Here is a 16,318-nt window from a genome sequence, read left to right on the forward strand (position 1 = left end):
TAAAAATGCATAAAGTGGGCTTGCTTACAGGTAACATTACCTAGACAGCGAAGTATATTAGTCCATGAGCCCTGCGGGCATCGGGGCGAGCTCTGTAGTCTATGTTTATTCAATAAAGAGTGATAAAAAAACTTCAAACAAGGCTTATTGAATAAATATAGAGTACATACCTCACCCCGCTGCCCACGAGGCTCGTGGACTAATATGCTTCGCTGTATTGGCAATGTTACCTGTAAGCAAGCCCACTTTACGCATTTTTAGTCTTGTTGGAGGGGGATTTTAGAAACCTAAAAAATGGATGCGCTTCTCTAATAATAGAAACAATAAAAGAAACAATATGCGATCATCAGAATCTAAAAATGATCATCCATCAAAGAGACAATATGCGATCATCAGGATCTTGCTATATACATTAAAACGCACTTTAGAGCACTTTGAAAGAAAGTAAACATTTACCATATATATATATATATATATATGTATATATATATATATATATATATATATATATATATATATATATATATATATATATATATATATATATATATATATATATATATATATATATATGTATATAAATATTGAAATGAATCTTCAACCACCCCTAAGTGAAATTTAAACCATCTATTATTGTTAAGAAGACTGTAAGCAAATTTTGGCTGCAATGAATTCAAAATCAGAATTTGCCCCCCCCCCAAAAAAAAAAGAATTTAGATATACTTGGACTACCGAATTTAGAACTACCGTCTTTTGACTGCTACTGTGTGAAATAAGAATTTACACATGAATTACTTACAAGACGTATGAAGTGGAGGGTTCTTCGAACCCGGGCCTTCCCCTCTATACATACAAATAACAAGTACAAGCAGAGAATTTTTCTTAAGACAGTGGAACCTTAACCTTAATCGAAAATTTCGACCTTATGTCCAAGGGCCGTCCTCAACAAAACAAATGAAAATATTAAAGAAACTCAAATTAAAATACGACTATTAAAACTAAGAGCTTTTAAAAACAGTCTTAACATCCTTAATTCAGGGAAGTTCAACCAGGACTCAAGGAGGGATTTTGAGGACGGCCCTTGGAAAGGGTTAAGGTTCCACTGTCTTAAGAAAAAGTCCCCTACTGCTTCTACTTATTGTTTGTATTTATGGTGGAAAGGCAGTGTGGTCTTCGTCGCTATTCAAGCCGTCCCCTCCCCCGAAATCCAAAGCATCCTCAAATTTCTGGGTAATTCTTGTTCAAATTGTCGTTTTCTTTTAATTGCCCCCCTAAAAACATTACGGAAACCTTAAAAAAATTATAGTGTACGTACTTGTACCCGGGACTAAACGCGAAATTTTATGGATTGCCTCGATAAATTGATATCAACCTTTTATTATAGAAAAAGAAGAAAAAGTACCTTTTCTTCTTTTAGCTGTTCGATCCCAATTTTGAATTTAAATAACCTTTTTATCTAAGGCGGAAAACTAATCGATTAGGTCATTAGAGCTGCTCATCCAATTTTAGTTCCAAGATCCGTGTCTTAAAGGATTTCCATCACCGAATGCCTGTCAATAGACATACATCCCTGGCTGGACCTGAATCATCTCCCCTAGAATTCCCCTAGTTCTAAGGAATTAACTTGTCTAATGTGTTAGATTCCATTGAGCGTGTTGAATTGCCTAGTAAAAAGTCTCGGACACGAAGATTGTACGTGACTTAGGACGACGGAAGGGATTTTATCCGTCTCGCAAATCAGGGAGTCGCTCCCCGATTTTTAAGTACGACAGACGAGAAAAGCCAATTATAATACTTAAGGAATACTTGAGTGAATCTCAAATACAAGTTGAACCTATATATTGAAGTTGTGATTTAGTATGGGTGCAACTTGGATTCTATAGAGAGAACAGACAGAAAATCACGGAAATCAAAAGGGAAAACGCAAAGTTATTGGCTAGCAATAGTGGCTTTTTCTGACCATAATGGTAGGCTGTATCAGCACAGGTAGGCTGTAGTCACTTATGTTTATGAAATACATTATTTCTAGAAGTTTGATAAGCTTCAATTCTAAGCATTGATGAGATTGTAGGCTTATAAGTCTCAGAAACAGAGTTATGATGGATTTAGAATCCGACATGATTCTAATAAGGAAAATTAGACAAACATCCAGCAGGATACAAAGGAAAACATAAATATTTCTTATAATTTTCTATATTATATATATTATATTATATAATATTATATAATATATTATATTATATTATTCTATTATATATATATATATATCATGAAAAGAGAAATCACCAATGCTACAGCACAAACACAAAAAAAAAAAAAAAAAAAAAAAAAAAAAAAAAAAAAAAAAAAAAAAAAAAAAAAAAAAAAAAAAAAAAAAAAAAAAAAAAAAAAAAAAAAAAAAAAAGGAGACAGAAGGAGAAAAGGAAGACTGTTTTCCTAAATTAGTGATTAATATAGACCAGCACTTGAATGAGGCCTTAACCCTACTCATCCATACAATCACATAGGTCAAACAGCATAGCCACACACAATCAACCATAAAGAATAATCCATGGACAGGCAGTCATGTCGTCAACAAGTATAAGTCGTCATTTACCAAACCATAGAAAAAATAATATAGACAAATAATTCAGAGGCAACACCCAACATAAGGGCTCATCAGGAGAATACACTGGCCTATATAGGGTTTCGCCACTCTAAATTCCCTACCCAGCACAGTGTTGTGGCTACCACAGAATATCCATGGCATCCCCGCGTCAGGTATCACCCCCAAAATACATGTCTATGAAAAAAAAACACAGCAAATGTAAAACAACCAAGTAAAACCAAAACAAGCTTATCCTGTTAATATATCCCTCCCTTTAGCAACAATAGGTAAACTAAATATTAAAAATTTTACCAAATCACAAATATTAACACATTGCAAAAAACCTGAATGAACTAAACAATTATATAATTCATCTTTACCATGTGGCTAATTTTTTAAAAATTCCGCTCAAATAGAAACACAATTCAAAATAAATGGCGCTGTGACAACATTTCTCGAACCTCCGAAATTAGTCAAAAAATTTCTTTAAGTATTTCTAGATAATTCTTTTGATATTTATTTAAAAGTTCGTTATAATGAAAACTAAATTTTTTAAATTGCCAAGTTAATTTATTTGCAGAAAAACCTCTTGATATCAATTTTTGGCTTAAGATTTTACATCTATTTTTAAAATCAATATAATTACTACAAATCCTTGCATAACGAAGTAACTGTGAGAAAAACGCTGAATATGTGATATTTGAGTGTATATTACTTTCAGGGAATGGGAAACTAATCACTTCAAAATCAAAATCATCCGTTTTATTATACATTTTAAAACTTAATTTATTATTATCACAAATATTAATATTTAAATCTAAGAAATGATCTTCATGACCAGCGCCATGACTAGGCTCAAGAATAAGCTCTGATGGATATATATTTTTAGAAATATCAATGAAATCCTTACAATTTAAGACCAAAATATCATCTAAATATCTTTTATTATTTGACAAAGCATGTTTTAAATTAATTGGATTATTCTTATCCATCATATATTTATATTCTAGTTGACTTAAAAACAAGTCAGCTATAAATGGGCTGGCATTCCCCCCCATGGGAATTCCCATAATTTGCTTGTACAAATCACCCCCAAATCTTATATAAGTATTGTATAAAACAAATTCCAATAACTCAAAAATCATATCCAAGCTGTAACATCTCAAGTTAACTGTAGTATTAAAGCAGTTTGTCCATATGGCTTTTTTATTATAACTGTCTATTTTTAAGAACCTTTTACTAGATAAGAGGAAAGATTTCTTTATAACAGTTTTTAAATTATCTAACACTAAATTGAGTGATAAATTAGTATACATTGTCGCAAAATCGAAAGACTCAATTCTTTTAGCTGAAACCATTGTTAAAGAATCTATCACCTGCAGTGAATTATTAACACTCCAATATGGATTAAAATTCGAAAATTTTTGAAGTTTCAGGAACAAAAATCAGCACGCAGCAAGTTCCATGAAAAAAACCAGTTTCATGATAAGAATAATTAATGTACAAGTTTCACGAAGAGAAATAAAAAAGGGAAAACGCAAAGTTATTGGCTAGCATTGGTGTTTTTTGTCTTACCATAATAGTAGGCTGCATAAGCACAGGTAGGCTGTAGTTACTTATGTTTATGAAATGTAATATATCTAGAGGTTTGATAAGCTTCAATTGTTACCGTTGATGAGATTGTAGGCTTATAAGTGTCAAAAATAGAGTTATGATGCAATTAGAAACCAAAATGATTCTTATAAGAGGATTAGACAAAAATCCAGCAAAATACAAAGGGAAAAGCAGAATTATTAGCTAACTAAAGTTATATTTTCTGACTAGAATGGTAAGCTGAATAAACAGCAGGGGTGTAACTTCGTCAAAATTCGGGGGGGGGGGCACAGTTGGAGCCAATTTTCTTAAATCAAGTGAAAATGACAGCGTAAACTGAAAACTGAGCCACATAAAGGTAAAGGTTTACTAAAGAAAACTGACCCTTTTCTGTGGATACTTGAATTGTGCAGGCTTATCTTAGTTTTGACAAGATTTTTGAGGAAACTAAGTTTCAGGGGGGACTGGGGTATGGAAGAGTCAAAGCAAGATCTGAAAGAGGTAGTTGCCTCCCTGCCCCATGGGAAATTAAGGCCCTGATAAACAGTTGAATTTATTTACATAATGTGATGTTTCTAGTAGCTTCCTAAACCTGGATGTGAAGCACTGATGAACTTGTTAATTTTAAGTTCTGCAGCATTTATGATGTGATATGAGTCAGACTTGGTGCTTATAAAGGGATCATATAGAAATCCAGGGAAATGAAGAGGGAAAAAACAAAAATATCGACTGAAAAACTAGCTATTCAATTACACAATTAGGCCATGTTCAATAAACCATTTACGTTTACTGATAGAATATGGTATTCCCTTTAGGCTGATAAACTCTCTAGGCATTGATAGGCTTGTAAACTCAAAATTGTTGACGCAGGTTTATAATAAGATATGGGTCTAGCTTGGTTCTTATAAAGTGTGTAGATGGAGATTCAGGGAAATGCAAAGGGGATAGAAATATAACTGGATAACCAAAGTGGCTTTTAAACGCTAGAATGATGTTACACAAGTAATTAGATTTTATGAACTTTAAGTGAGGAGTGACTTGGCTCAATAGTAACCGAAACTCTAAAAAATAGAATTTTGTCAAGAAGAGATACAAGAAGTGACGACTCAATCCGTTTGAGCAGACCCATAGCCAATACTCTTTTCTTCCTTAAATGATCTAAGATGATCGACGATCCCCTCAAGACGCAAGTGTTATTAATTTTCTAAAAGATACAGGTGCGTGCTATGTCATAGAGATTGTTTTCTAAAAGGTGCATGTGTTACTTACTTAAAAACCTAAAGGACAAGGAATACTCTTCAGGGGCCCCACCAAATCAGGATTTCTTTGGGTGATGCATAATAGTTTTTTTAATTCTTTGAAAAAACCTTCAGGGGCCTCTTTACCCCCAAGATTTTTAAGGTTGTTACATTATAGTTTCTTTGATTCTTAAAAAAATACGAAGGCATGGTGGGAAAAACCGACTGCTAGTGGGGAGCCTTCAAGACACTGGACCCCTAGGGAGCAATTCCACCAGGCCCCTAACATTAATTTCATCAGGGCCCTAGCAACCAATTCCAATAGGGTCCATAGCATATAATACCAAGGGAGGGGTCCCTAGCATCCAATTTCACTCTGGGACCCCTAACCTAACCACCGGGGGTCGTAGCATCCAATTTTGCTCGGAAACCCTAGCATCCAATTCCATCGGGGGCCCTAACATCCAATTTCATCGGGCCCCTAACCTAACCACCGGGGCCCTAGCAACAATTTTAAACGGAGCCCTATAATCCAGTTCTATCGGGGTTGCTAGAAACCAATTCCAACACAGGCCTTAGCGAACAATTCAAACGGGGGCCATAGCATCCAATTCCACTTAGTGTCCCCTAACCGAACCACCGGGGGCCATAGCATACAATTTCAACTAGGAACCTAGCAATCAATTCCATCAGGGACACAATCTTAACCAATTTCACTGAAAAGCCTTTTTTCAAGATGTTTCAAGATTTATTTGATTGTCTTACAATAGGGGAATGTTTACTTAGGATACTGCAATCTGGCTTGATATTCTAGACTTTAGGGCCCGTGGGTAATCCCCGCTTGTAAATGAGCACAACGCACACGTGCATGTTACGTACTGACGGAGCAAATATGGGATGTTACATAATACTTTAAGAGATTTCATTTTCTTTCAAGACATTTTTCTCAGGAAATCTTTGTATTTCCAAATATTTTATGTCCACGATAGGATTCGAAAGGGATTCCCCCTTTTGGAATTGAACTCTAACCAGTTGGACTATGAAAGCTTTTCTAATATTTTGATTTGGGAAATAGATTCTAAAAAATAATCAATTCCACACACAGAGAATTCCCATGTCTCGCTTAATAAAATAATTTCATTGATTGCATATTTCCAACCCTTTACAGATGAAAGCGCAAAAAACATCCCAAAGCCATTCATTTTCGATCCATTAGATAACCCTGCCTATTTATTTTCTAATGAGACCTAGACAGGATAAGTTCGGTAGTGAATCAATGAAATATTATATAGTGTTGGCTTTATATATTTCATTGCATAAACGATTGCGCATTGAATATTTATCCTGGAACAAGAAATCTAAAAAGACACAGACTTTTTATTGTGATTAAAAGTTTCATTAATACAAAAGTCTGAAAATCATGAAATCACAGAAATAGCAGTCAAAACTCCACAAACAGAAACAAAAAACGTGAAAAAGTTTATAAAGGATAAAATGTAAGCCAAAAGAGTCATGAAATAACAGAAAAAGTAGTTTAAACTCAACAAATGGAAAAAAACCTGAAAAAATACATTATAGGATAAAAATAAGCAAAAACCGTGAATTAAATAAAAGTGAGAGTTCTAGCAACAAATTACAGGAGGAGGGGCTTGTTATTAGAGGTAAGTTTAAGCCATATTAAGAGTGATTTCTGAGGGGTCTTGATGAAAATGCCAGGTATTTTTCTGCCAAGACTATGCATATTCAGCGCCATATACAGCCTCATTTCTTTGACTGGATGTTATGTTTTAGCCCCCCCCCCTGTCGCAAAAAAAAGTTCTTTTAACACCCCACATTATTTTTAAGCACGATTTTGTTCATGGAGCTTGTTGCCTGCTGATTTTTTATTCGTTGAATTAACTGCGTGCTGATGTTTGTTCGTCAAACTGGTTGCATGTTGATTTTTCTGTTCGTGGAACTTATACATTGATTTTTCTCTTTGTAAAACTGATTTTGTTCATGAAACTTGTTGCTTGCTTATTTTTCTTCGTGGAACTTGTTGATTACTGTTTTTTTTCTCGTGAAACTTGTTATGATTTAATTTTTTTCTTCGTGAAGCTTATAAATTGATTTTTCTCTTCGTGAAGTTGATTTTTTCATAGAACTTGTTGCGTGCTGATTTTTATTCGTGAAACTTATTGCATATTCAGTTTGTCTTCGTGGAACATGTAGATTGATTTTACTCCTCGTGAAACCGATTTTTGTATGGAACTTGCTGCGTGCTAAGTTTTGTTCATCGAACTTCTTGCCCGCTGATTTTGTTCGTGAATTGTTCCATCTTCATTTTTCTATTCATGAAACTTGTACATTGATTTTTCTCCACGTGACACTGATTTTGTTCATGGAACTAGTTGCTTGCTGATTTTTTTTCGTGATACTTGTTGCATGTTAATTTTTCTCTTCATGAAACTTGTACATTGATTTCTATCCTTGTTAAACCGATTTTGTTCATGGAACTCCTTTCGTTCTGGTTCTTCTTTTTGGAACTTGCTGAGTGCTGATTTTTGTTCGTGAAACTTACTGTATGTTGTTTTTCTCTTCGTAAAGCTTTTATATTGTTTTTTTTCTCCTCGCGAAACTGATTTTGTCACGAGAATTTCATTATTTGAAATTCTCTCAAAAAATTCTCTGCGTGTAGAATCAATTATTTCGTAAAACCAACTTCTCAAATCAAAATATTAGGAAGGTTTTTATATTCCAACAGGTTAGCGCCCCATTTCTTTGAGGGGGAATCCCCTTTGAATCCTAATGCGGACATATAAATTTTTGGAAATTAAAGGTTCCCTGAGAAAGACATCTTGACAGGAAATGAAATCTCTTTCATTAGCATATTAGGGGGGATTGTATCATCCTTAAAATAAGTAAACATTACCTTATTACATGACATTCAAAGAAATTTGAAAAATCTTGAAAAACGTCTTGTCAGTGAAATTGGTTACTAGAGGGTCCCCGATGGAATTGGACGCTAGGGCTCCCGTTGTTATTGCTCTCTATGGAAGTCTGTTGGAATCTAGGGGCTCCGAATGAAAGTGGATGCTAGGGTTCTGGCTGATAATGGTTGCCAGTATCCCAGAAGTTAGGCTAGGGGCCCAATGAAATTGGATGTTAGGGCCTCGATGGAATTGGATGCTAGAGTTCTCCCAGTGAAATTGGATTGTATGGCCCTTGGTGCTTAGGTTAAGTGACCCCTGATGAAATTGGATGCTAGGGCTCCCGTTGGAATGCTTGGAGGCCCCCTTTGGAATAAATTGCTAAGGGCTAAGTTGGAATTGGTTGGTAGGGGATCCAATGGAATTGAATGCTAGGACCTCGGTAGTTCGGTTAGGGGCCCGATGAAATCAGATTTGAGAGCCCCTGGCGGAATTGGGTTCTAGGGTTTCCCAGGGAAATTGGATGCTATGGCCCCCGTCGGTTAGGTTAGGGGGCTCCCTGGTGAAATTAGATGCTAGCTCCCCTCCAATGGTATTGGATGCTAGGGGCCCCATTGGAATCGGTCGCTAGAACCTGGTTGAATTGATTGTTAGGGGCATGGTGGAATCGCTCTCTTGGGATCCAGTGTTTTGAAGCTTCCCCACTAGTGGACCATAAAGGTTTTCACCCTCATGCCTTCGTAGGTTTTCAAGAATCAAATAAACTATTATGTAACAATCTTATAAATACCGGAGTATAGAAGACCCTGAAGGTTTTTTGAAGGGAATTTTGTTTTTTGCGGAGTGTCTCATAGGCTTTTAAAAGAACATTCAAAGAAATCGTGAGGTTATTTTAAACTCTCATATTATGTAAAAATCTTTGAAATCCTTGGGCAAAGGAGCTCCTGAAGGTTTTTTAAGAATTAAATAAACTATTATGTATCACCCAAAGAAATCCTGATTTGGTGGGGCCCCAGAAGGTTTTTCCTTACACCCTTAGGTTTTAATCATAATAATCAAAGGAAACAAGAGTTGATGAGGGCCCCTGAAGGTTATCCCTACCCCTTGTGTTTTTAAGTAATTAGCATATGCATTTTTTAGAAAACATTGCCTATGATGTAACATGCACATGCGTCTCTTAGAAAATTAATAGCACCTGCGTCTTAAGGGGATTGCCGTTCATCTTAAATCATTAAGAGAAGAAAAGAGTAGTGGCTATTGGTCTGCTCAAATAGATTGGGCCGTGACTACTGATGCATAATAAGAATTGGCCTTTAATGCTGATTTTAAATGAGCAAACCTCATTTAATCAAATGTCCCCCTTTAAAAATTACGAGCATGATAAAATTTGCTTGATATTTGAAAAAGGAAGGAGACAAAAAGTCACAGGATCTTAATGAAAATTGATTATCATATTAAGGGTATCAGAAAACCCTACTGTAGTAGTCCCGAGCAGCCATAAAAAGAAATGGGGAATTTTGAAATTTTTGTAAGAGTAAAGATCAGCGATACTTGTTTACTTTTTTTCTCTGTTCCTCCAAGGGTTTACCATATCGAACCAATGGTCCTCGAATATCGAGAGAAACTGCAGTTACACGAAAATTAAAAGTTCTAATGTCCTTTTAAAGTGACCAAAAAATTGGAAGGCAACTAACCCCTCTCCCTTGCCCTTTCTTCTCCAAAGCCTCTCGACCAAAATTTTGAGATAGCCATTTCGTTATGCATAGTTGAAAGGTCCAATAAATGCACCTTTGGAAATGACTTGACAACCCAAAGAACCTGCGGAAAGGGCTGTGAGCTATGAAATTTACCCGTTGTTTACATATAATAGCCTATTTGTTATTAGAAAGTACACAAACATTTTTCAGGAAGGATTTTCTTTGGGTATCTTCTATAGAGAGATTGTGTTGTTGGGGAGGTGAAGGTTTTCAGGGGGTGAGTTTTTCATGGAAATCTTACGCGGGAGGATTTTCTATTATTCATATACTATATTCGTTTTATTTATCTAGCTTTCTCATACTAACTTCAAAAAATTAAAGTTATAATTCTGTAGTTAATAATGAGCTTCAAATTCGTGGGATAGATTTGCTTGTTGGTAAAGATGCGATGGAGAGAAATATAAAGGGAGGAAATGAAAATTTAGGGAAATACAACGGAAAAAGAAAAGTCTTGAGTAAAAAGTGGATTTCCTCAATAGAATAACGTGTCGCAAGAAGAATCGCTTTTGCTTAAATATTACAGAGTTTCTAGTAAATTAATAAAATTCAAAGAAACATATTTGTCAGTTTTTGGTTCCCTTTATTTAAAGTAAATGTAAAATTAGAGGACTTTCATCTAATTCTTAATTCAAGACCCCAGACATTTTTGGCTCTTGGGGTTTTTTTTTTCTTTGCTAAAAGCCTTGACAGTGTTAATTAAAAGTTAAGGCTAACTACTTGCAATATTAATAACCCAGTCAAGGGCATGGTTGAGATTAAGCGTACTGGCAGAGGGTAGAGGGGGACAGAGAATGAGAAAATAGTCAAATAAACAAAGAGTTAAATGTCAACAAGAGTTAAAGATAAAGTTAGAGGTTATTTTTGGTGGGATGGGCTATTGAACCTAAACACGCACAAGGCTTTCGTTTTATCCTCATTTTCATTCCGAAGGTTCCTGCAACTACTTCCAGGTTATCTGCTTTGGTTTGGAGTTCAGCGACTGATCCAGTGAGCATGTCGATATCAAAAAGTGTAATTTAGACGTAAAACTAAAGTCGATGCTTCACTGCCTGGGTCAGACCTGGCTCAGACAAAGTCAGGACAACAACTTACTAATTTTGACGTCCAAGTAATTTAAGAATCTGAATCCAAGGCCCTAGTGAAGTAAAAGAAGCTTCCCTGAGCTATTTAAAATTGTCATTGGTCCAGCTTAAATTGCCATTTCTCGATGATAAATTATTCAGACTCTTCCATGTAACAAAGGGGATCTAAAATCTAATTTCCTTTCCATTCCTATTTGTTCATCCAAGCTAAACGTGTTTAAAGTTTCTTTTCCTTAGGATTTTGTTTCAACTCATGAATTTCCATTTTTTGGGCAATGGGCAATTCTGGGTAATTTTTGGGTAATTTTTTGGGTAATTCTGGGAGGACCAGAATTAAACGTTCCATACAAGATAGGATTTAAAATTCTAACAATAATACGGAAAAAATAAGACAAAAAACAGACCGTTGAGAAAACCGAGGAGACAACGGCTTTTATTTTTGAGACAGCTCTAAATGATTTTTCTTTTATTGTTTTTTTTTTGTTTCTGTTTGTTTGTCTTTGTTTGGTTTGCTTTGTTTTCTTTAGGGTCTTCATTTTGTGAGACTTTCACAATGGGCAAACTCGTCGATATTAAATGTCTTAAGGAGGAATAGGTTTTTGAATCAGAAAAAAAACACATACACATATTGTTACTCTAGCTTGTAACATTGAAACAAATTTTTTACTTGTTTTCTTAACTAAAATTTCCAGTTTCTTTCTAGTCTTGGTTTTTCTTAAATTTTCTCTTCAAAAATTAAAAGGGGGATTAACCATGAGAAGGTGACTCCCGTTTTATTAACACTTATTTAGGCCCAGCCCGGATTCGTCACTAACTGTCTGTCCAGGCCAATTTTCTCATCAAAGCCTTTAATTTAGTCAAAGAAAAAGTAAAATTATTTCAGCCAAGGCCTCTGCTCAGCCGATATAGGTGTTAAAAAAAAATAAAAACATTCACTAAAGCCCACAAAACTATGAGAAAAGGCGAACCACAGAATAAGGATTCACCCTCTCAATTTGACTTCATTTGTTTTTCTGGCAGTTCTGTTCGTTATACGATAAGATATTTTATTAATAAACACAATTATAACTCTTTACTTTTACATCTACTGCACTGGTGGAAAAACATACGTTTTTGTTGGCGTTGTTTGTTAGTAAAAATTAACCATTTTCTAAATACACCTGGAAGTATCAACTCATTATTTCCAAATATTCCTTCCCATATCGTAGAGAGCCCCTGGTACCGGCTTAAGCAATGCACTAAATAATCGTCCTGAACTCTGTAAAGCGGGCAAGTATATCCTTACAAAAATTTAATGTTTCCTATTTGTTTTTTATTTTGAATCATTTGATTCTCTAATAATATCTTAATCTCATCCTAACAACTTGCATTTATATCCATTGGTCTACCTTCATTCCAAACAAAGGAAAACCCCATTCCGTCTAAAATATCTTTTATTTTTAGTGGGCATGATCTTCTTTCCCCTGTGAGGGGAAAAAATACGAAGATACCAATAGCCGTCAAATCTTTCAAGTTCTCGATGCCAAATACTTCGAGTTTTTTCCTGAAAAGACTTTCACTAGATGTGAAAGTGATAAACCCTGGATAACCCCCCAAATCAAGAAACTTATCAGAAAAAAAGTGCAAGCTTTTCTAAGAAGGAGATTTGCAAAATGCGAAAAAAATTGCGAAATCACATTACCTCTCTCACGAGAAGTCTGAAGAAAGATTACGGGCGTGAGAAATTTTCGGACAGTCTTAGGCACACTAATCCCAGGAAATGGCACAGAGCGGTCAAGCAAATCAAGTCCATTCATAATAGCATAAAAATAAGCCACCCTGACGGAACTTACACATTTGCTGATGAGGTTAATCAATATTTCACCCGCATCTGGACCTGATTTCCTTCTCCCACAGAAGTCCAGAAGTATGAAATACTTGACTCCTGCGCAGATGAAGGTGAAGCTGTTTTCGATGAGATGACAAACTATAAGACCCTGATGAAGGTGAAAGTAAACTGTTCAGCTTATCCAGACGAACTTCCACCCAAACTGATTTGAAAATACGCCCCTTTCATTGCGAGATCACTCTCAGTGCTGATAAGCCTTTGCTTTCGTATAGGGATCTTTCCAGCTGTTTGGAAGAAAGCTTACGTTAGAATAATTCCGAAGGCTACCAACCCTAAGAGCTGTAACGAACTTAGACTTATTCGCAAACACCATGCCTGGCAAAAGTGGCCAAGACCTTTATCATGAGGGTCTTACTTGATCAAATCAAGGGATCTATCGACCAGAGATAATACGGCGGACTGAAAGATTGTAAGACCTCAGTGTACCTAGTGCTGATGTACGATAGTCTCCTCAAGTGGGTCGAAAAAGGTCACCGTTTTGTAGACCTTGGTGCCATAGATTTTCGATAGACGTTTGATCTAATCAATCACATTGTAGCTGCCCTTAATCTCAATCTAATGGGGGCTAAGAAAAAGACTCTTACGTTCTTGTTGGACTTTCTCAGTCAGAGGATGCATCATGTGTTTGCTCTCTACGAAGGTAATAGTAATTCCGAATGGTCCTCATCCACCTGTGGAGCCCCTCAGGGCACTAAGCTTGCAGTATTGTATTCTTGTCTGTAATTAACTTCCTCATAGCTGACTATGACGACCGCTACAAGTTCGTGAATGACCTGTCATTTATCCTGAAATATTTAGTACAAAACGGAGTTGTGACGCCAATATTCAGTTCAAATTTTTTCAGTGTTTTCACAAAAGAGTGCGCGGAGCTAAATCTTGAGATTAATGTGAAGAAGTCGAAGATAGTGCGCTTTAACCCGCTAAAAAGTGATGTTATGGAGCTGAATGTTCCATTCTTTCTAACAAACAGTATCAAGATCCTTGGAGTTACTTTCTCCAATGACTTCAGCTTTGCCGCAGATATTGAAAACGTGGTTAAAAGTGCAAACACTAGTCTACAGACTTTAAACGGCATACGTAGGTTCAGTGCAAACACAGAGAGTATTAAGTATGCATACATAGCGTATGTCCCCCCCATTCTGGAATATGCGTGCCCTGTTTAGGTGCCCTCAGCACTTAGAACAGTGTATCTTTGTCAGGAGCTTGAATCGGTTCAGAAGCGAGCGGTATCGATCATCTTGGGCCGCTGTGACATCCCCTACGAAAAGGCTCTGGAAGTGCTAGGACTGCCGTCACTCCAAAACCGGTACGGAACTCTGATAATGAGTTTCGGAAAGTACTTGCTTTCTAAATCTCATCACCGTGTCATTCTACCCGACCAACCTCTACCATCAAGAACGAGAAAGCAAGATAAGCTAGTTCCCCTTAAAGCAAGAACAAACCGATATGGTAATTCTTTCGTCCCAGTTTTCGTCAAAATGTATAATAAGAGTTAATATTTATAGTTTGATTTATATTTACAAGTGTAGTTTGATTTTGTATATGTTGTAAAGGAACACATATCAGCGATAGCTGTCAAGTTTTTGCTATTAAACCTGTCTACTAGTACTACTATTACTACATATATATATATATATATATATATATATATATATATATATATATATATATATATATATATATATATATATATATATATATATATATATATATATATATGTATGTATGTATATAATTATACATATAATATTAAAAACTAATTATATGCAAATCATCTTAAGCTTTTTTTTTAATAAAGATGACCCCCTCCCTCTATCCTAGCCTCTTCATTTGCCGTTAGTCTTGCTTTCCTTTATGTTTTTTTTACCGAGGGACCATTAGAAAACAATAGCGAACCAGCACAGAATAATCAGAATAGGATATTAAATATATTTCCGAAATAGCGTATGCTTTAAGTAAATATGACCACAGACAGTGTGTTAAAAGTCTGGCTCTAACAACTGTATACATCTATCTTTTGATACTGAACACATAAAAAAGGGAAATCCAACAAAAGTATTAAATTTTATGAAACCTAACTTGTATATTCTATTTAAAGAATCAAATACGTCCAAGATACGTTGCTTTGTTGTTTTAAAGTTTATGTTTAAAGAAATGGATGTCAAGAAGTCAAATAAAATTCAATGATAGTTTTAAAGTTTATTTATAGGGTTCTAAAAATAAACGGTAAATTTGATCGTGAAAATGGTAAAAGGGTAAAAAAAGGATAAGGGTCAAATTGTGACAGAGTAATTTTGCATTTTTATTTGAAAATAGTCGTTTAAAATTACCTCAAACAGTAACGCCAAGGAAACAAGTTAAAGAGGAACTTCCTATTTCATAGGGTCCCTTTCGTAGATATTTCTTGGATTTATTTCCAATGCAAATAACTTGTATTGGACTGGACCCTTATTCGCCCTGGACTGGGCCAATATTTTGGAATGGTCCAGTAATTTTGGTTGGACTGTTACCTTAAACAGATCATTATCCAGTTATTTCTAATCCTTGTTTCCTAGAAACAATAAATCAATGGTAGGTATCAGTGGGATAAAATAATAGCAAGTTAACGGGAATAGTGGGGTAGCCAGTTGTGCAGAATTCTTGCCCTTACTCCTGCTAAGCTACCTCTTTATGGTGTGTAAATATCCTAGAAGTTGATAAGTGCCCATAGGAGGGGTGAGACAAGAAATTTCCTCTTCCAGTGCCCAAGCCTGACGAAAAAAAGAAGTACGATATATTTGAGCATTAAAAAAACTAAATTTTTGGGCACACAAATTTTGCTGTTTGTCTTCTTCCTCTGAAACAAATTTGGAGCCAATATCCTTTCTAGAAAACTCTCATTGACATTCGTCTAGAATCCAATCATAATTTCAATTCTTTCATATTTTCCCTGATATATTAAGGCCTTTTTGAAGCTGAAACATCAAAAAGGGATAACTTATCTATTCTTAAAAAATAAAAAGCTATTGGAAGAGCTCTAATACTTCGACGCCACTTGTTTGAGATTTTGTCTCAACATTGTTGTTGATCCCCAGTAATGGTTTCAAAAATCCATGTCTCTGAGAAAGGGGTGTATCTATATAAAGAAATTGAAAAGAATATTTCCCTAGGTACTCGAGTGTGTAAGGGGTTGAAAAAATAATTATACGAGCAAAAAAGGTATTAACTAGTTTAAAAATATATTCAGATTATTATTTTCAGTAAAAATTTATATTTCAGTAAGTG

The 16,318-nt window shown here is 35.3% G+C and overlaps 1 long non-coding RNA gene across 2 annotated transcripts in view; it reads left to right on the forward strand.

Annotated features, from left to right (window-relative positions):
- The window catches only part of LOC136036459 (uncharacterized), a 61,391-nt gene that overhangs the window by 16,685 nt on the left and 28,388 nt on the right, over positions 1-16,318 (forward strand). The window lies entirely within an intron of this gene.

The sequence above is a fragment of the Artemia franciscana genome, chromosome 15 (assembly GCF_032884065.1).
Source record: "Artemia franciscana chromosome 15, ASM3288406v1, whole genome shotgun sequence".
NCBI classification, from domain to species: domain Eukaryota; kingdom Metazoa; phylum Arthropoda; class Branchiopoda; order Anostraca; family Artemiidae; genus Artemia; species Artemia franciscana.